Below are 23,373 nucleotides of genomic sequence, written 5' to 3'. Positions count from 1 at the left end.
GTATATATATATATGTATGTATAGTATACATATATGTGTATATATATAATATATCTATATATCTATATATATATATAATATTATATAGACTTGAATATCTATGTAATATATACATATATGCAGATGATTTATGTGTATTTATACACATCACCATTTACGTACTTGTATCGTTATACACACGTTGCATCTACATATGTACACATATATATATTTGGAGACATATATATATATACATATATATATATATATAATAGGCATATACTTGAATGCGTATTATGTATAAATGTGTGCGTATTTATGCATTCTTGAGTATATATACACCATAGAGATATTATGTATACGTACATAACGATGTATGGTTTTTATCTATATATATATAAATATATATATATACAAAAACACATACAAACGCACACATCTTTGAGTGTTTATACGTGCGTCTGATTCGATGTAGATGACACGTTTTTATTATTACAAGTCTTTTATGAGGATTCTACCGTATATAGTTCTGTTACAGTGATGTATAATATTATTGTTGATGTATCCTTTTTAGTGTGACAGAACTGCTTTATGTACAAATAAATTATATTTACCCCACATATACGTCTGCCTTTATAACCATCCGCATGCAAACACATACATACATACATATATATGTATTAATATATATGTATAAATATATATGTGTGTATGTGTGTATTCCCGTATATATATATATTATATATATACATAAATACACACCTATATATGTGTGTATATTCGTTTAAGCGTACAATTTCGTACACACACATAGTATTCACAACAAGCGCAACATACATATACACATATATGCACACCCCACATACACCTCACCACACGCGTACACACAGTTATATATATATATATATTATATAATATTATATATATATATAGATTTATGTACATATATAATATATAGTCCGTTTAATGATAATACAATGTGACTTGAAATTTCCTATCCAGAGATGCTAGATAATAATAAGGCGATGGAGAAATACTATCTTTTAGGCGCTGTATTATCGCTATTTGAGTATATAATTAAATGCATTTGACTCTACTGAATGTCTTAAATATTCTTAATTTGTTGATATATATATATACATGTGTGCGGGTATGTGTGTGTGTATGGCTGTATCTGGGTGTTATGTGTGTGTATACATACGTATATATACATTATGTATAAGTATATGCTAAAATATATATGTACCATATATATGCACTTATATACGATATGCATATATATAATACATGTGTTTATATGTGTATATATGTATATGTGTATGTATGTATATATAATGTTTGTGTGTGTATATATGTATGAATGTAAACACACATACACACACACACACATATATATATGTGCATATGAATGTACGTGTATATGTATGTATGAATGCATGTATGTTTCTTTTCCGCATAAATATTTTATATATGTGGGTAGAAAAAATATTAATAATGAAGCAGCTATTCGAGATACAGAAAAACATCCAACTATTTACTGTGAATATTTACTGATGTAGAATTAAACATTTATTATCTCGTTGATATAATTTCATTGAAAAATCAAACAAAATTACATCACGTGACAGCAACATTGAGGAGAAAACTTCTTGTGTGTTTCAATGTATGTATGCTTGTTTGTTATTTTCAATAAGATTGTACTGTTGTTCGTATTGCCGGTTTTGAAAATTTTGACATTTTACATAATGTAATTACCATTATTCTGTAATATTATTTCCGTTTTATTTAGTTGAGTTGGCAAATCGCAATCCTTCAAATATATACAGACATTTTAAAAAAATTTTTAATTTGATTTTTTTTTTTGTCAAGACAATTTTGTGAGCGTTTCAAAAGAAGTGTTAAAAACAAATAAAACATACAAGAACAATGAAAAAAAATATGTGTCCAGTTCTTCTCCACGTTACAAATCTCCCGAACCATCTCGATGGATGGCTTCTATTTTGTCTTAGATGAATTTTGGTGGATTTTGATCGCTTAACCATTTTCATCTTGTTTCTTTACTTTTTGTATATTGCCAACTTGACATTGTTTAACAGTAAAAAAAAAAAAGAAAATGTTAATCTTTCATTTGTTATTATTTTTTAGGCGGTGAGCTGATAAAATCGTTAGCACGCCGAAGAAAATGCATCACAGCATTTTGCAGGTCTTTTCGTTCTGATTTCAAAATCCGCCAAGGTCTACTTTGCCTTTCATCCTTTCGGGATAGATAAAATAAGTACCAGTTGAGCACCGGGGTCGATGAACCGACTAACCCTCTTTGCCCAAAATTTCAGGTCTTGTGCCTATTGTAGAAAAAAAAATTATTGTAGTTTTCTTCTTTTTTTCTTTTGTTTTCGTGCCCGACATTGTGTTTTCAATTTTCCTTTTTATATCATAATTTAGTTTAGTTCTTCTCTTTCATATTTTGTTCATAATGTTTGATGGAAGTATAAAAAAATGTATGCAGTAAATTGTAATGGGTGGGATTTGTAATTGTTGCTTTTTAGTTTTTTATTGTTTTTTCCCTTTAATTTACTTTCAATATTTCTTTCATCGTTACCTTTGTTGGATTATCTTTTTCACACCTGACATGCTAATGAACATTAACGTTTCTTTTTTGTTTTTGATTTTTTTCTTTTTGTATTTTCAAGAAGAAAAATATATTTGAAAAGAACAGTATTGTAAATGAAAAGAAAAAGGACTCTTTTTTTTAAACGAACATAAGACACTCTTTTACTGGTTTATGAAATAAAAGACTGATACTATAGGGAGTAAAAAAAGCAGTCGTAATATAGAACGTATTACCAATGCAGGGATAACATAGTGAGGATTAATAGAAGTTATTACCAGATTTAAATAAACAAACTCTTGTCAAGTGGAAATTTTATTTATAATTTGCTGTTGATTATTTTTTTACTCAGAATTTCTATTTAAATATCTACAACCTTATAATTAATTATTATTATCACTGAATAATAGTTTATGGAATAAAAATATATGCATATTATCGCACGCGCGCACACACACTGAGAAAAGCATGTACAAAGACACATACATATCACATTTATGTATATCGAATACAGACAGGTTATGATAAACAAGAACACATAACACATACACTCAGACAAATGTACATACACACCTTACACACATGTATTATAGAAATATATTCCTGCATGTACATACAAATATACATTTACACATGTATGCATATATATATAAATATATATCTATATGTATGTATGTATATATGCATGTATATATATGCACATACATATACACTCACACACACACACATACACACAAACACATCAAAGTTGCAGTTCTATCTCGTATTTCTAGAGGAAGACCACTTCTTCAAGACATTCGAAAAAAGCGGTAGTTGGAAAAAAGTTGTTGCTTAGGTATAACTTCATTAAACTTATACCTCAAAATGCTTCCCCAAAACTACCTTATTATGTGTGTGCGTGTGTGCGCGCGCGCGCGCGCGTGTGTGTGTGTGTGTGTGTGTGTGTGTGCGTGTGTGCATGAATATAAGGGTGTGTTGATTTGTTGGAGCAAGGTTGGCCACAATCTAAATATAGAGTTCAATACTTTTCTATAGTATAGTTTGCTTATACACAGACATTTCCATTTTTTTTTAAACTGTCAGACATTATGAATGAAATACCTTGCAAACAAATTTATATGTATCTTGAAATAAAAAAAAAAACGAACGGAAGAAGGAGAAGAAAATCGTGATTATAAGACTTTGAAAGGAGGGAATTAAGATAATGTTAGTATAAGTATTGAAAATATAAGTTTTCATTCCCTTTTTAGATGAAAGCTGAGGTAAAATTATGAAATTTAAAATAAATAAAGTTACATATGGTTTATAGTTTTTAGATAAAAGCTTCCAAGCTCATATCTAAATTCTAGAAGATATAAATCTATTGCGTATTACATCCAATAATCTATTAAACTTACTCTCGGTAAATTTTGTAAAACAATTTTGTAAATTTCTAAAGGATTTAATCTTTAATATTGGACACCTCACTTCCCAAATACAAATAATTTCCTAACATAATCAAGCTATCATTTATGTTTTAAGCCTTCGACTAAATAATTAATGTAACTGGTTTGTTTGATTTCTCACTTAAATCTCCCCTCTCAAGGATTCACACTCATGGTTTTCTGTTCTGCGCTCCTTAGTTTTCCTATTTCCAATAAACACACACACACACACACACACACACATATATATATGTGTGTGTGTGTGTGTGTGTATGTATTTCCAGTATACACATAATAACACTATTTTCCATATACACAGACGGTTTATCTTTGAAAAACCTCCCAGTTGGATCTCCTTATTTCAATAATGACAGAAATAAAATTTTAAACTCATATTTAAATAAAAGTATGCCCATACGCACATACAATATATGTACGTTTGGACGTGCGTGCATGTGTATGCACACTATATATATATATATATATATATATATATATATATTGTAAAATATATGATACATAGATGCATGCAAACACACTCTCACACACACACATATATATATACATATATACACATAATACATACATATGTATCTACATACACATACATAACAAACATACATAACAGACATATATATATGTACTTAGTATGTGTATGTGTGTGCGCATTTACATAGATGTATATCAAAATAATATTCTTTTTTGTTCAATACTGTATACCCATGTTATTTTAGCAATTTCTCATCTCAAATCTAAAATTTATCTTTGAAAAATCAAAATGTTCACCGATTTTAAGTTAAATAACGCATGTTTTATATATAAACTTTTTTCTTATGTTCCATTCTTTTTTTCAGTGTTCTTCCTAAACGCAGTCTTGAATAATCCTAAGATCGGAATCGAATCTAAATTAATTAACCATTTACTTCTCTTCAGGAATTTCGTTGTTTCAAATAATTTTATTATGTTTTTTTCTGACTTTTGTTTTGTTTTCTAATTTTTCTTTATCGTCTTTTTTTTTTTTTGAAAATTATCATGGAAAACTAAATGGGGTTTTGTAAAACATTAAAAAAAAACATACAGCATTGATCCCTCTCCTATAATCCTGCAAAATTTATGCTTACTAAATTTACAGTAAATATTTTATACCACAAAAAAGACGATGCAATGTTGAGCAGGTATTTATTAGCTAAAAGGTTTTTCATTATAAATTCAATAAGAAGCATAAAAAAGGGAAAATTAAAAAAACCTATAATGCGTTGGCGTTCTACAAATGTTTTTCCTAACAAACATATCCAAAGAGAAGCTCTATAATAATTAAATAAGATTTTCAAGATACAGTATTGTTTGTCTAATAAGAAATAACTAAGGAGGTGAGGATGAAATTTTCAAATTCTCCCTTAAATTATGGGTTTCCAAAATCCGCGTTACGTCATGTTTTCTTTTGTTTGTTGTTTATATTGAAAACGAAAAAAAAAATTGTAAGAAAAAATATAAATAAAAATGTCTTTGCATTTGAGATTTTAAAAGACAATTCTAGCTGTATAGCTAACAAGTTTTCAGTTAATCTAAACATTTTTTTTATCCTGTTTTATTTTTTCTTTCCCTTTTTCGAAAATTGTTCATAACTTTTAAGTCGAATAAAATATCTTAAACAATCTTTAATCACTAATTTTTTCAGGTTTCTCATTGCTTTGTGCACACTAACACATACAAACGCAAACATATACAAATACCTTTGCATATTCACTAAATAACAAACACACATACAAATCCTCACTCACAGACGTGCAAATGTACTAAGATACATGCGACACGAGCACAAACACCCATATCCCATATGCACACATATACGTTAGATTTAAACAGACATTCTCACGTTACGTAAACATGCGCTCATATACATATATACACATTATATGAATAAGTACACACACATACACACACAAACATGGCTGTGTGGTAAGAAGCTTGCTACCCAACCACACGGTTTCGGGTTCAGTCTCACCGCGTGACATCTTGGGCAAGTGCTTTCTACTATAGCCTCAGGCTGATCAAAGAATTGTAAGTGGATTTGGTAGATGGAAACTGAAAGAATCCCGTCTATATATATATATTCCTTTGTCTTACTTTGATTTCGATCATGCTGAAGTACCATCTTTAGTCGAACAAATCGAGCCCCAGGTCTTATTCTTTGTAAGTCAAGTACTTATTCTAACCGAACACACCGCTACGTTATGGGGACGTAAACACACAAACTATCGGTTGTCAAGCCATGGTGGGGGGAAAAACACGTACACACAAATGCATACAAACATACCAAACGCCACACACCAAACAGCACACACACATACACCACACACACACATCCAACACACCACACCAGACACACACACACAGACACAACACACACACACCACACACACACACACAGCACACACACACACACACACACACGCACAAACATATATATATATATATATATATACACGACGGGTTACTTTCAGTTTCCGTCTACCAAATATACTCTGGTCGGCCCGAGACTATAGTAGAAGACACTTGTCCAAGGTGTCACACAGTGGGACTGAACACGGAACCATGTGGTTGGGAAGCAAGCTTCGTACCACACAGCCACTCCTGCACCATATGTATGTGTGTCTTTGTGATTGTGTTTGTCCCCCAACACCGCTTGCCAAACGTCCCCGCAACTTAGCAATTCCGTGAAAGAGACCGCTAAAATAAGTACTAGGATTAATAAGTAAATTAGTCTTGGATCCATTTGTTCTACTAAAAAAAACAACATTCAAGGCGTTGCTCTTGCATGGCCACAGTTAAGTGACTGAAATAGGTAAACGCTAAAGATAAAGTAAAATATTCACGAATTTCTGTTCTGCGCTCCTTAGTGGATGCTGCTCTAGAACACACAAATATTCAGAAATTTACTGAGAGATAAAAACTCTCATATGATTTTTTGGTGTATAAAAGCACATCATAGCTATCTTTTAAAAGCACATCATAATATTGTTATGCCAGGAGTGCATGATCATATAATATCGGGCTGTACCCGCCTTGTCAATGATAAATACCTCGGTAATGGAAATAGCGTTTAACTGCTGCGTTAGCTATATACATAGATATACAGAGTCAAATGAGACGACACTGATATCGCTAAAAGCCAGAGCGCTTATCACAAAAATTATAAAGAGCAACATAAGCATTATTAATAGCGGCAGGTAAAATATTCATGTAATTTGCTAGTCCTAGCAGCGGAAGTAGCAATGATTGAATGTTGCTGCCGATGGCTATGATGTGCTTTTATGCACCAGAAAAAAAAAAAAAGAGTGTTTATTAACTGATCTAAAGAACCTATCTATTTGTCCTTTTACATCAAAGGACAAAGCAGATATCGTTACGGCAGTGCGTTTTGATGAATATGGTAGCCTTAGGAATGTAATTCTGTCTTAAAACCCACTAGCTACAAAAGCTAGTGCATCAGTGGCATGGGTATATACACCCACAAATATATATGTATATATATATATATATACAATTTATAAGTAAGGGCAAAAGAAAAATTTCTAATGCCAAAAATTTTTTCTTTTGCCCTTATATATTGTTTAAAAATTAACCTTTAAAGGTATTTTTAATATGCTGGCCATTGATAGAATTTTTCGAAAAAAATTCTATCCTATATTAGAGGTATATATATATATATATATGATATATAGATATATATATATATATCTATATATATATAGATATATACATAGATACATATATATAATATAATATATATATATATATATATGTAGTATGTATGTTTGTATGTATGTATTTATGTGTGACTGTATACATATATACATACACACATATACATATGTGTCCAAAAGGCATTAAATACTATAGATTATTTAATAAATATAGGGTTAGATTAGCATTTTCTATTAGCACAAATAGCAGCGGCACATGACACTAGTAGATTAAACAGTTTCCATATTAACAATAACAACAATAATAACCAGAATAATAGTTATAGATCAATAAATAGCAACAATGTCAACTTGAATGAAGAAACCATATGTAACCCAACTAGGTATCAGGATAGGAGCTATGGTTTGACAATCAATACAATGCAAACTATCTGAACAAACTCCTGTATTAGCCTGGACGTGGGGGTGTGAATCCTAGAAAGCGCAGTACTCAGAATGTTGTCTATGTGGGAAAGAGTAATGGCTTAGAAATATAGACAGGAAATTTTAGAAATAATTTCTAGTGAAACTGAAGCAGAAGTAGTAGAACTATCAAATGCGATTATGCAAGGAACAGCGTTTGTTCGCTTAACTCTAACTGTAAATATAAAGTATTATATGCAGATGTAAGCTTATCTCCTAGAATAGGGAGTACTTCTATATCGGAGCTGGGAGAACTTCTATATTCGAGCTAGCTCACGTTATATTAATCCAAAAATTGCCAATCTTTTAAATTTCTTTAGAAATAGAAACAAAATGAATACTACTACCCTTAGTAAACTAAATTGGGCACTAAAAGATAGTAACAAAGTATATTCTATTGCTTGAGAAAGAATTAGTTAGGCAAATCCTTATAGAATAGGCGATAACAGATGTAGACCTTGTGTAGAAGTAATGTACCAAATTTCCAGTTTTAAATTTTCTATTATAAACACAAGACAGGAAAAAGCCCTAAGATGTCCACACTTAAGAAAATATATGTTTAAGCAATTTAAGTAACCACAACTATTCGTTACAGTAATGATTATAATAATAATTATCACAATAATTTTAAGGGTATAAACCCACAATAAGTAAAATACCTCTGAATAAATAATGTACATAATACAACAGCATGTAAATAAAACTTCTAAAATTAATTGAAATCTGAATAAATATATTACAACCACGGGTGAAGAAGTTTATTTCTCAGCCACATTCCCAGATTCGGTCCCATTGCGTTGCAGCTTCGTCAAGTGTTCCCTCTGAAATAGCCTCGGGCGACCACAGCTTTGTGAGTGTATTTGGTTGACGGGAATAGAAAGAAGTGCACCGTATATGTGTATGCGCGTGTGTGTGCGTGTGTGCGTCTTTCTGTCTGTGTTTGACCCTCCCCCATCCCGCTCGACAGCCTGTGTAAGTGTGTTTGCATCCTCATAACTTAGTTTTTCGGCAACAGAAAACGATAGAATAAGTTAAAATTAAGTACTCACGTCGATTCATTTAACTGAATGTTCAAGGCGGGGCCCCAGCATGTCCGCAGTCAAACAACTAGAACAGATTAAAGATGATATATATATATATATATATATATATATATGAAATAAATAGTTAGGTAAATCCTTATGGAATAGGCGATAACAGAAGAAATGTACCAAATTTCCAGTTTTAAATTTACTGTTATAAACACAAGACAGGAACAAGCTCTAAGATGTCCACACTTAAGAAAATATAGGTTTAAGCAATTTAAATAGCCACAACTGTTTATATATATATTTATATAAACATATATATATACACACACGCACACACACACATACACACACACACACGTTTATATAAAGAGTAATGTAGCGCACATACTGGTGTATGAAAGTGCGATGCACTCACACAGGCACACATGCACACATATACGTACAAATCTACATACTTACGTACATATATGTAGAACAGATAAAAATTAAACAGCAAAATTAATTAGATATTTAAAATCTTCCACCTTCTTTTGTATTTTATGTAACTCACCTTTGAAGTAAATGACCCTTTTCAGCCTCTGATAAGGGTATTATATCTTTCTATATATGTATGTGTGCGTTGGTCAAAACCATAGTTATATGCAATGAAATATATATACGCGTGTGTGTAGGATCATATATCTATATATATTATATATATATATATATATATATATATATATAATATATATATATATATATATATATATATATATATATATACATATATATATATATATGTATATATACTGGGTGCAATGGATAAATTGTCACTATCTTATAATTTTAGTTTCGTGCATGCGCATTGTTTGTTTTTGATTTGTCGACTACACAGTATAGTAGGGACAGTTGGGTACCACCTGTGAGAAAAACAGCACAATGACATAATACACTCTGTCAGAAATTTGGAAGAGATATACTGCATTGCTTAGCATTCGCGGCAGTAGTTCCAAAATGAACAGATGTTGGAGACAGAGAACAGCTGTTGGCTTGCCGTGTCGCCAAAACATGTACCGAGAGTGATAAAAATCAAACAACATGGTGTTTGGCCTGAGCACTAGTGATGGCCAAGTTATACCTGCATTTATCATCCAACAAGGATTCAGAATCAACACGGAGGCCTACATAGTGCCTGAAGAAGGTAGAGCTGCGCTGGGTCAAGAGGGTGGCTGCTGGGAGACCCTATGTCTCGCAACAGGACTCTGCCCCATGCCACACAAGAAAGAGAACCCAGTCATGGCGGTCAGAGAATTTGTGCGACCACATCACCCCTATCTCCCCAGACTGCAACCACCTTGGTTATTATGTGTGGGATGCAGTTGAGCGAAGGACCACCAAAACTCTTTGTAACCTCAAAGATGAATTGAAGGTAAGGATTATGGCAGTATTCACCATTTTAAAGACGGAAACTGTCCAGAAGAATTACAGGAGATTCAGAAGTGTTCTGGATGTCGTGGTTGAAGCCAATGGCAATGTTTTTTTTTGGGGGGGGGGAATTTACTATTTAGTATTTCAAGATATTATGATGCAATTTTGCTAAATATATCTGGTAAAATGAGATGTCAGGATTATTTTCATTTTTGAGTAATACTCACGGAATGTTTTGCCAGGTTTTATGCAGTAAACTCAAAAGATCTGGCTTTGAAGATGCTTTCTTGCTGTTTTTGTGACGTATCCTGTCCATTATACCCCAGAGGTGTTCAATAGGGCTCATATCTGATGAGTGGGTTGGCCATGGAAGCTGTTTAATGCCAATCTCATCCAACAAGTCTTGGGTCATTTTAGCCATATATCAAAGAGCCCCACCTTCCATAAATAGTCTTCTTTAATCATTTCATTACTGGAGAAGATAGGAACGAGTCGTTTCAGTAATATGGATACATTTATTTGAGTTTATATTTCCCTCAACTTCACCAGCTCTGATCAACCATTGCATTAAATTGCTCCCCAGACCATCATAGAATAGCCGCCGCGTTTCATTGTTGGTTGCAATCTCTTCACATCAAATTCTTGATCACAGATTCTCCAGATCCGCACTCGGCCACTGTCAGAAAATACAACAAATGTGGACTCATCAAAGAATATGACTGTGTCCCAAAATACTAGTGGCCTCTCCACCATATCACTGACCTAATCTTTCCTCCACTTGATGTTGGCTGGTCGAAGAAGTGGCTTCCTTGTTGTTGCATTGCCATAGTAACCAAGTTTCTGGAGACAGCAGACAACTGTTCTGGGACTATCCTATACACTTCTCTTAGCTAAGACAAGGGTCTTGTCAGACGGCCTTGGTTGATCTAGGCAAGTTAATGTGGATTCCTTCTCCTCTCTGGGGAATTGCATAATCACTCAATTAACTGTAGGAACATAATGAACCAAATACCGCCTCTTTGAAATTCAGACAGTTCCAAGGCTTCTTTTGTATATGGCATGATTAAACATAGAAAACCTAAGGCATAAAAATGTCAATTAATAAAAAATATAAACCTTTACAAGTTAGAATAAACATAACACATGTTTTATTGGGTGCTTATTTACTTCTGTCATGTCTATATGTCTCTCTCTCTCTCCTCTCTCTCTCTCTCTCTCTCTCTCTCCTCTCTCTCTCTCTCTCTCTCTCTAATATATATATATTATATATATATATATATATATATATATATAATATATATATATATATATTGGGTTGGCAGCTAAGTTCCTGCCGTTTTTTAAATTTTGGAATCTATTTTTTCCGAGAATTGTAATTTTGAATTATTTGGGAAGAATTTATTTTATTTGTTTTTGGGACACCGGATCCCAAAATCGAACAGTTTGAAAAGGAGAATGATGTGGTTGACTTAGTTGTAGGCGTTGCTGAAATCAAGATATATAACATTAGTATTCGAGCCCGTCACCAAAACTTTAATGGTATTATCAGCGCTATATAAAACTATATAAAAACTGTGTTAGGCAGTCTCAATTGCAAGGAAAGGTCTGCTGGTTGGAATTTACGGTACTGTTACTCTCCAAGAAGCAAGTTATTCTTGATCTCAACGCCATTTCAAACACTTTGATAATGTGGAAGATGAGTGTAATTGGGTTGCTATAAGTGATCTGTTCTCTTTTCGAAAACTGAGATGACAGATTGAAACAATAGTTTTTGTATGTAGCCTATATATGAATCTTTTTTCCGAAGGCTGTTTAGAGGCGATGTAAGTTGATGTCTGCATTCCTTTACGACGCTAGCGGGAACCTATCAGGATCTACTGCGGAATAATACTAGGTTTCATATATTTTTCCGATGATGTCTAAAGCAGTGAAATATATGTCAGAAATATGTTGGGGATAGAGTTAGTTAGAATATCATAAGTCAGCTCAAGTGAAATCACTAAATACAGAGCAATATTGTTTCTGTAGGACCTCTGCTATTTCTTTAGCTTCATAGTGGAGAATGTTGTTATCATCAATCAGTGGACCAACGGGTGAGATAGTGGTCCTATGTTTATTGGCATATGAATAGAACACTTTTGTTTGATCTTTTTTAATAGCACAGTTTTCTTCTGCAGCCCTTTGATAATTGATGTACATTTTCGTACTGTTCTACACATGACATTTTACCACCTCAAGTATTTTCATTGCTATTGAGTGTGGATGCTACCGCCGGCAGTATTTTAACTTGTTGAGTTTTAAAATTAAATCTTTTGATTCTCCCGATAAGCGCTTTTTTATATTTTCTGTGAACTACTTGTGTTTGTACTTGAGAGTTTCGTAGGAGCGTGTTTTGAGCATGTATAGGTTCTCAAACATCTGCCATGCTGCTTCAATATGAGAGGAACTGTAAGTGAAGAACTAGTCGATAAATGTCAGATATTTTCTAATTACTCTCGAATCTACTTTGTGAAGACCGACGTCGTCCAACAGTTGAACTGGGGCGGGAGCGAATGGTTTAGCTTTCACATGCCGGAAACTAAGGTTGCAAACTCGTGTTCAAAGAGAAGTTATTTTCGATTGAAATGTGATTGATGGAGCTAGAGTGGTTTGTTAATATCCGGTGCAAGATACTTTGTCTTGTCTTGTTGGCTGAAGCGCTAGATGGGTTAGGATAAATTGTCATCCATTAAATCAAATAACAATTCTTTTGTTGCGCTTGTTTGGTGTTGGGAAGAAGTTACCTTCTTCGGATTATTTGTAGGCCGCTTCACATAAGGAAGGTTAAAATCACCCACCATTATTAACTTCCTAGAGTTGTATTTTTCGAGAAAGGACTTGACTTTGTTGATCGACTCTTAAAAATACAGTATAGGTGCGTGAGGTAGCTTATAGAGGCCAACAATGATTATATCATTAACGTCGTTGTATATTGACACAAATTTACAGTAGCTATTGAAAAATATGTCTTTGGCATAATTTGGAAGTAGAATGGGCTGCTTTTTCTTCTGAAAGTAAGGAAACTAGAGAAAACAACTTGTTGATGCAATAACCAAAACTACTTATTTTCTTTTGTTGCATTTTCGCAAGTAACAGATTTGTGACGAGTATCAAGAAAAATTTCCCTCTCTTAAAGAAAGGACTCTTTCTAGTTCCTATTTATGCGATTTTTTCCCCACTCAGAGAAACAACTCTGTTTGCAATTGCAGCTAATGGCGAAATGTGTAGCCGTATTTCGTCTGCCGTTACGTTCTGAGTTCAAATTCCGCCGAGGTCGACTTTGCCTTTCATCCTTTCGAGGTCGATAAATTAAGTGACAGTTACACACTGGGGTCGATGTAATCGACTTAATCCGTTTGTCTGTCCTTGTTTGTCCCTTCTGTGTTTAGCTACTTGTGGGTAGTAAAGAAATAGGTACAGTGTAGGTTTCATCATGAATTCTAATTTAAAAAATTTTGGTGAAAAAGATCATGGCAGTAATAAAACAAATTACAGCAAATCATCAGTCGATAGCCGTAATAATCTACAAAGAATACAGTTTGCTGGAAGTGATTCAGCCACTTTGTGGTGTATGAAAGTGATATCTAACATCTCCGTTAACAAAAAGCAAAGAATATTGTAAAGAAACATATACACGATGATTTTGCTACTTCTTCATACGTAGGAACATTAGATGAGGAGATATGTTCTCTAAATGGTTTTGTATTGACTTCTGTGTAAACTTCGAACTTCCAGAGTTCAAGGACGTTCTAAAGCATATCGAGAACTTCTAATGAAAGTTTCATTTGATTAAGCATTTCTTGCAGATTTAAAATAAGTTCAGTTCTTGTGTCTGGTCAGTCCTAGTTGCGGACATTGTGCTTCGTTTCGAACCTTTATGATATAAATATCCGTAAAAAATTATGAATCTTTATTCTGTAAAAGATTATTAAGGGAATCAGAACTGTGATAAATCTATTCCTTGCACTTCAAATTTCGACATAAATTGCTTATTTCTCTTAAGATTTTTAACTCCAAATTATTGAATTTGGAAAACAGTTGCATGTTCGAATATTGTTAAAATGTTTTGATTTTGAAGTGGTATTCAAATGAAGATTTTTTTATAAATCATTCTGGCTCAATTTTTGGTAAAATGGACATTACTATTAGAACACAACATACCTAATGATGCCTTGTCCCACTTTCTAGCATCGCGTTTGTTACATGTTTTACACATAAAGCATTGGAATATGTCTTCAAATGTACAATCATGATTAGGATCGTAAGTAATCGCTATAGATTCCGTCCATACTTTTTCTACACATTTTCTCCCCATTTTCTCTCTCTCTCTCTCTCTCTCTATCTATCTATCTATCTCCCATGCTCTATTTCTTCTATCTTTTTCTCTTTCTTTTCTTGCAATCTTATTTCTTTTTACCTATGCTTTGTTATTTTTAGAATGTCCTTCTTTCTCTGGAATCCTGTTTCTCTATCTCTATTACTTTCTTGTTCTTTTGTCCTCCTCTCATATTCGCTCACTTTTGGAACCATATATTTTTTTCCACTTTCTTCTAATATTTTTTTTTGTATTAAACGCAATTATATTTTGAATCCTCATTCTGTTTTTCGCTGTCTTGTAATATTTCTTATCCCTTAAAATTTCTCTTATGTTCATGATTGTTAATGGGAAAGAGAACATCATATTAGTCCTTGTCAATATGACCTCTATACAAAATAGTTGTCTTCCTTCCCGTTCGACCACATATGGCGAACCGAAGAAGAAAATTTTCATCGTCAATTTTGCGATGAACCTGAATTGCTACATTGTACAATTCACTAATGGCAGCCAATTCAACATCATCGCTCGCCGTATGTTCCATCCCTACTCGTGTATACTTGATATTCCCGCATTGAGCTGTTAGGGATAAAAAAAAAATGTCACCATTTATTGCATATGCGCTGTGCAAACTCCTCTCGGTAATTTGTGGTATTATTGAAAAAGAGTGACACAGTTCTAAATAAGCAGTACCGTCGCCCATAACTTTTGAAAAAGATAAGTTAATTTGGTTGTGCTGAATATTTTTTGATGAATTTAATAAAGTACTTTACCTTCAGTTTAAACTTTAGATGGCTTCTTCACTGAGAGATTGGTGATTGATAATGTGAATACCAAAGACTGAAAACTGTATAAACAATACGAATTTCCTGTTAAGGAATCTGTCTTACTCGCTTCGAGATAGATGACAGGATAAGTACAATTTTATAAGTCGGGAAAAAAGAAATGAATATTTTTCAATGAATTTAACAAGGTACTTCATGTGCAATGTTGAATTTAGTTGTCTTCGCAAAGCATAAGTGATGTGAATCTAAGCAATTAGCAGACGACAATCTCTTTATGTCTGGCTATATTTCGGTTGTTTCCGGATAATTTTAGTTTAAAAGCTGCTTGTGTAATATCTGTGTATATGTGTGAGAGAGAGAGAGAAAGTGAGAGAGGGAAAGAGGGAGAGAAAGAGAGAGAAAAAGAGAAAGCAACAAGGAATGAGTGAGAAACAGACAGAGATACAGAGAGACACAGACAGACAAAAAAAGACATACAGAAAGACAGAGAGAAGAAAACAACAGAAAGAGTTTGACTAATCGTTAATATGTATGTTTACGCATATTGCTATTCTTAAGTGTGTATGTATGTGTGTGAATGTGTCTGTGTGTGAGTGAATATTGTAATTATTGTGTCTGTACATGGTGTTGTTGTTTAGCTCTACAGTAAACATGATCAAGTAGATCTATGGTATATAATATTCCAGCTAAAAACATAATCTTTGTTTTCTTTATATCCAATATGTCCTTCCATTTCTTGTGACATTGAGGGAGATTTGATTCTTATTTTTAGCAGTTCAAGCAACAATGGAGAAATTGTCTCATTTGGTTTGAATCTGAGTGCACATGTGTGTATACACACAAATAATATATATATAGACATATACAATAATACCTCACTTTAGGAGGAATCGGTTTACGAGATATCAGGTTTACGAGTTTTATTTTTGAAGCACAAGACCCAAATTTTAGATGAAGTGCAAAGCTTTCTACTACAATAAATAGTGCTTCTATAGAGAACGAAATAAAGCTTCTACTAAGCAAACACATCTAGATATGATTCTATGTTAAAAAGAAACCTACAAGTCCGTCGAGTGCTTGTGAATCGGCGACAGCATTTACAAGTGCTGATGTACACGAGACTAGTACGGGTGAAAGTTTTTAGACCCTAATCCTTCCTCAGTTATCGACCAAAAATACTAATACCCAGTTTCGTGCCTTTAACGATAACACTGGGAACTTCGTATTTCGGATGCACCCGCAAGATTTGCGTAAAATTAGGGCTAGAGCTAACAAAACAATACAGGGTGGAAGTACGAAAGTAAACAAATGTAATTTGAAATGATAGACGCAATAAATTAAGCTTTTCGGCCAAACACGGGAATGACGAATTAACGCCTGGAAGAAATCCTCTTGCTCTCTTACTTATTCTGTTTTTATATCCATCTGGGGGTCGATTCGCTCGTCAAAAACGTCTTGAAGGCGGCGCCCCAGCATGGTCGCAGTCTAATGATTGAAACAAGTAATATATATATATATATATATAATATATATATATATATATATAATATATATATATATATATATCATTAAAATTATAAATTAGGATATCTACAAGGTACCACCATTCTGAAAATAGCAGCCATGATCTGATTCTAAAACCACCTTAATTGTCCATATATCAACACGGAGAAAAGACCAAGAGACAAGATGAAACTAGTAAAAAATTACTGGATAATTCTAGATCCCGGATTTCTGACTTTGCATTTTGGAATGGTTTGCCTCGTCAGTAGAATACACACAGAAAAGAAACATAAATACATATACAAATACAACATACAAATATCCGGGATCTAGAATTATCCAGTAATTTTTTACTAGTTTCATCTTGTCTCACATGGAATTAAACGGCGGGCATTTTGAACTGGGCATGAGGCATACATGCATATATATGTGGGTATACGTTCGTATATGTAAATATTCATATGTTGTATTTACATATATATGTATTTATGTTTATCTTCTGTGTGTATTCTACTGACGAGGCAAAGCATTCCTAAATTCAAAGTCAGAAATCCGGGATCTAGAATTATCCAGTAATTTTTTACTAGTTTCATCTATTTTCAGCATGATACCCTAATTTATAATTTTAATAATTATTACCTTTGAAGGTTATTTTTTCCATGCTGGCCACTTGATAAAATCGTTATTTTATTTTAAATTAACGATCTTATCCTTATATATATATATATATATATATATTATATATATATATATATACATACATATATATATATATACATACATATATATACACACACGCACTTGTATATATGCATATATGCATGCACACACACACATACACGCACACATATAATGGAGATCTATGATTTGTGTGTACAGGCTGTAACGAGAATTACCCTAGACAAACAAGACTACTTTTGAAAATCAGACTCACTATTTGTAGATAAAAGATGTGAAACCTTAACGCTAGACAGATTCCTTCGAGTGACCATAACTGCAACAAACAACACCCCGAAATTCCCAGCTTTTCCACCTAACCTTTGTTCTGATAAAACTGAAGATAATTAAAATAATAAGTTTTCTAAAACATATAAACTAACATTTAAGAAGCAATATTAACATGTGTAAACATGTAACAGGTCCCTTAATAACATTTAAAACCTTAATGCGATGTTACGAAATATTCAATAAAATCTTTGACAAAACTAAACAGTGGAATTTTCAAACAAAGTATTGACGTCATCAAAGGATTGACTAACAACTTGCTTTGGGGAGAACAGCGAACACACCATTTGACGTCATCTATCTTCTGTAATGCAGAAAACTGTTTATTAATTAGTTAGCATAAATTTTATTAAAACAAGAAAATAATTAAAATCGACATTGTCTAGAAAATTCGTAAAATTCGTAAAAATTCGTAAAAAATGCAATTTTCCTATTGCATGTGTGGTGTGGCTGTGTGGTTAGAAGTGTGTTTCATAACCACGTAGTTCCGGTTTCAGTACCTTTCATAGCACCTTTGGCCGACAGAAACCGTGTGTGTGGATTTAATAGACGGAAACTGAATAAAACCCGTCGCATGTAAATGTATGCATCTATATATTCTCTTTTACTTGTTTCAGTCATTTGACTGCGGCCATGCTGGAGCACCACCTTTAGTCGAGCAAATCGACCCCGGAACTTATTCTTTGTAAGACCAGTACTTATTCTATCGGTCTCTTTTGCCGAACCGCTAAGTTACGGGGACGTAATCACACCAGCATCGGTTGTCAAGCAATGCTAGGGGGACAAACACAGACACACAAACACACACACACATACATATATATATATATAATATATATATATATACATACATATATACGACAGGCTTCTTACAGTATCCATCTACCAAATCCACTCACAAGGCATTGGTCGGCCCGGGGCTATAGCAGAAGACACTTGCCCAAGATGCCACGCAGTGGGTCTGAACCCGGAAACATGTGGTTGGTTAGCAAGCTACTTACCACACAGCTACTCCTGCGCCTATGTTTGTTTTGTGCTTTTTTTGCCTCTGCCACTGTTTGGTAGCGACGTTGGTGTGATAAAAATCCATGTAAGCTAGTAGTTCCTCAAAAAGGGTCCGACAAAAAGAGAAAAAAAGCTTAAAAAATAAGTTTTGGGATCGATTTCTCGTATACATTGGTCCATGCCCTGACATGCTTGTCTACATGAACGGGATAATTATGTATGTATGTATGAATGTATGTATGTATGTATGCATGTATGCATGTATGTATGTATGTATGCATGTATGCATGCATGTATGTATGTATGTATGTATGCATGTATGCATGCATGCATGTATGTATGTATGTGTGTATGTATGTATATATGAATGTATGTATGCATGTATGTATGCATGCATGCATGCAAGTATGCATGTATGTATGTATGTATGTATGAATGTATGTATGTATGTGTGCATGTATGCATGCATGCATATATGCATGCATATATGTATGTATGTATGTATGTATGTATGTATGTATGTATGTATGTATGTGTGTATGTATGTATGTATGTATGTATATATGTATGTATATATAGTCAGTATTTAATTAAGATGAGAGTATGTTTACCGTTGTAAACATACGGCCATATCACTTTGAAAACACCGCTTCTCGTCCGATCACCGAAGTTAAGCAACGTTGAGCCTAGAGAGTACTTAGATGGGTGACCGCTTGGGAAACCTACGTGCTGTAAACGTCTTTCTATCCTTGTAGGCACAGGAGTGACTGTGTGGTAAGTAGCTTACTTACGAACCAAATGGTTCCGGGTTTAGTCCCACTGCGTGGCACCTTGGGCAAGTGTCTTTTACTATAGCCTCGGGCCAACCAAAGCCTTGTGAGTGGCTTTGGTAGACGGAAATTGGAAAAACCCGTCGTTTATATGTATATATATATATATATATATATATATATATATATATATATATATTTATGTGTATATGTTTGTATGTCAGTGTTTGTCCCCTCAACATCGCTTGACAACCGATGGTGGTGTGTTTATGTCCCCGTCACTTAGTGGTATGGCAAAAGAGACGGATAGAATAAGTACTAAGCTTCCAAAGAATAAGTCTGGGGTCGATTTGATCGATCCACTAAAGGCGGTGCTCCAGCATGGCCGCAGTAAAATGGCTGAAACAAGTAAAAGAGTGAAAGTATACTCTCATCTTAATTAAATGATGACTTTATGACACCAACAATCTACTTCTCACCGTTATTTCTTATCTCCATTTCTTATCGTCTTTATATATATTAAACCACGGTTTTACCTTTTAAATTACCTACTGCCGTATATCTTATAACAAGGACCATACATACTGAGGTAATGCCAGTAGTGCCTATGTGTACATCTGTCCTTTAGATGGTTACATTACCACTAACTTATATCTTACACCATATATATATATATATATTATATATTATATATATATATATATATATATATATATATATATATATATATAGTTATGAAAGCACAAAAAACACAACGCGAGAACATGGAACAAATATAGTATTATTGGACGCTCAGGAAAGAAGGAAAGAAGGCGGTTTAACATTTCGAGCGGAACGCTTCGTCGGAAACATAGGAGAAGGAAAGATCCAGAGAAGGGAAGACAGAGGAAGAAAATCGCCAACGGTACACACGCGGTCACATTTTGAATGACCGGAAGGAAATGGGTGAAAAAAAGTTCTTTCAAAGACAGGAGAGTGTAAGAGGAGGTATGTGTGTGTACACAAACACACACACTCACACACATACACACACGCACACACACACACGCACACACACACACACACACACACACACAGAGGCGCGCACGAACGCACACACACACATATGCATATATATATATATTTATATATAACAAGAATAAGTACGGAAAAAATCACGTTAAAATTTTTAAACTTTGACTAGCGATTACCGCACACATTACTAGCGATCGTTTTTATTGTGCCAGCATACTTAGGTACACAAAAAGGTATAAAATACCAGACAAATAAATAACAATAAATATCCGAAAATATATGCTGAGCACTCCGTCTGTACGACGACGAAGATCCCAGCTGATACGATCAACGGAACAGCCTGCTCGTGAAATTAACGTGCAAGTGAGTGAGCAATCCAAAGACACATGTAGCCCTAATGTAGCTCTCAGGGAGATTCAGCGTGACACAGAGTGTGACAAGGCTGGCCCTTTGAAATGCAGCTACAACACATTTTTGCCAGCTGAGTGGACTGGAGCAACATGAAATAAAGTGTCTTGCGCAAGGACACAACGCGTCGCTAGGAATTGAACTCACGACCTTACAATCGTGAGCCGAATGGCCTAACCAATAAGCCACGTGCCTTCATATATGCTAAGACAACGTTATCAAGACAATCCAAAATTGATTAAATTCTTTCTTAGTCCACTTTGAATCTAACCAAATTTGGTTTGCCTTGATACCGTTGTTTTAGCATATATTCTCGGATATATTAATATGACTTGTATTTTATACCTTTTTCTGTGGCACAATACAAATGATCGTCGGTGATGTGTGGTGTAATCGCCAATTAGATTTTCTCCATTATTATTATTGTTGCCTTATACACCAAATCTCTCGAAATTCTTCCAAGCGATTTTAGAATTTGCTTGTCATACATGAAGAATTACCTTGGATGTTTATTCATTTGCATTTATTCGTATCTGAATGTTTGATGTAGTTAACCAAATTCGTTTTAACATTGAGTGTTTAATGGTTATCTTCTTGGATTTATTAATCCTTTTTACTTCTTTTATGCATGTATATATATTTGTGTGTGTGTGTGTGAGTGTGCGTGTGTGTACAGGTCTAGCCGCTACTTCACTTTATTCAGTGGTCACGGCACCGATTCTGACTTTCTAATAACATGACCAATTAGAATATCACAGAAAATAATCGGGAGAGGGATACTTGAAGGCGAGCCAACCGCCAGGAGACCTAGAGGCAGACCAAGAACGAAATAACTAGATAAGTTTCAGTTGGCCAGACTTGGGAATCCAGCTGGAAATAACGTTCGCTTTTGGCAAGGACTCTACGGAGACGGTACCTGAGGACTGTATCCCCACAACCCCCCCAGGAACAGTAGGCAGAGGAATTCGGCTGGCTTGACAGGCTGGTTGACAACCTGAATATAAATATATGCATTTATACATATTTCGTTTTTGGATTTGGTTTGCAAGATTCTTTATGCGAGTTCGTGTGTTGAAGCATGTTCTGTTGTGTCTGGGGAGAGCGATTTTCTTTTTGTGCCTTATAATGTAACACACTCTCCGGTAAAATATCCCTTTTCTCTTATTTTTGTTTTACTAAAATTTTCGTTGCGTCTTACAAAACTATTGAAAAGGTTGCAAGACGCAACGAAAATTTTAGAAAAATAAAAATAATAAAAAAAGTGGAAATTTTTCCGGTGAGTGTGTTACATTATAAGACACAAAAAGAAAATGACTCTCCCCAGTCACAACATTTATACATATATATATAATTAATAATAACATACATATGTATATAATTATATTAAGGGAGCAAGGGCGAAAGCGACCTATCTCCAACATGCTTGAAGTGCCGATACCTTCAAAAGACTACCAATATTCTATCATAAATTAATAAATAATATATAGGCGTAGGATTGGCTGTGTGGCAAGTAGTTGGATTACGAACCACATGGTTCTGGGTTCAGTCCCACTGCGTGACACCTTAGGCAAGTGTCTTCTACTATAGCCTCGGGCCGACCAAAGCCTTGTGAGTGGATTTGGTAGACGGAAACTATGTGTGTGTATGTATATATATATATATATAATATATATATATATATATATATATGTATGTATGTATGTATGTGTGTGTGTGTGTGTGTGTGTATGTGTGTGTGTGTGTTTGTGTGTCTGTGTTTGTCCCCTCAATATCGCTTGACAACCGATGCCGGTGTGTTTATGTTTCCGCAACTTAGCGGTTCGGCAAAAAGGCCGATACAATAAGTACCAGGCTGAAAAAGAAAATATCCTGGGGTCGAATTGCTTGACTAAAGGCGGTGTTGCAGCATGG

The 23,373-nt window shown here is 33.9% G+C and overlaps 1 pseudogene; it reads left to right on the top strand.

The window, feature by feature from the left end:
* Window positions 1-19,889: 19,889 nt before the first annotated feature.
* LOC115222702 lies at window positions 19,890-20,008 on the top strand (annotated as a pseudogene).
* Window positions 20,009-23,373: the final 3,365 nt, after the last annotated feature.

This window comes from Octopus sinensis, linkage group LG20, assembly GCF_006345805.1.
Source record: "Octopus sinensis linkage group LG20, ASM634580v1, whole genome shotgun sequence".
Taxonomy (NCBI): domain Eukaryota; kingdom Metazoa; phylum Mollusca; class Cephalopoda; order Octopoda; family Octopodidae; genus Octopus; species Octopus sinensis.
The sequence above is the reverse complement of the archived record's forward strand: the minus strand, read 5'-3'. Positions and strand labels throughout refer to the sequence as shown.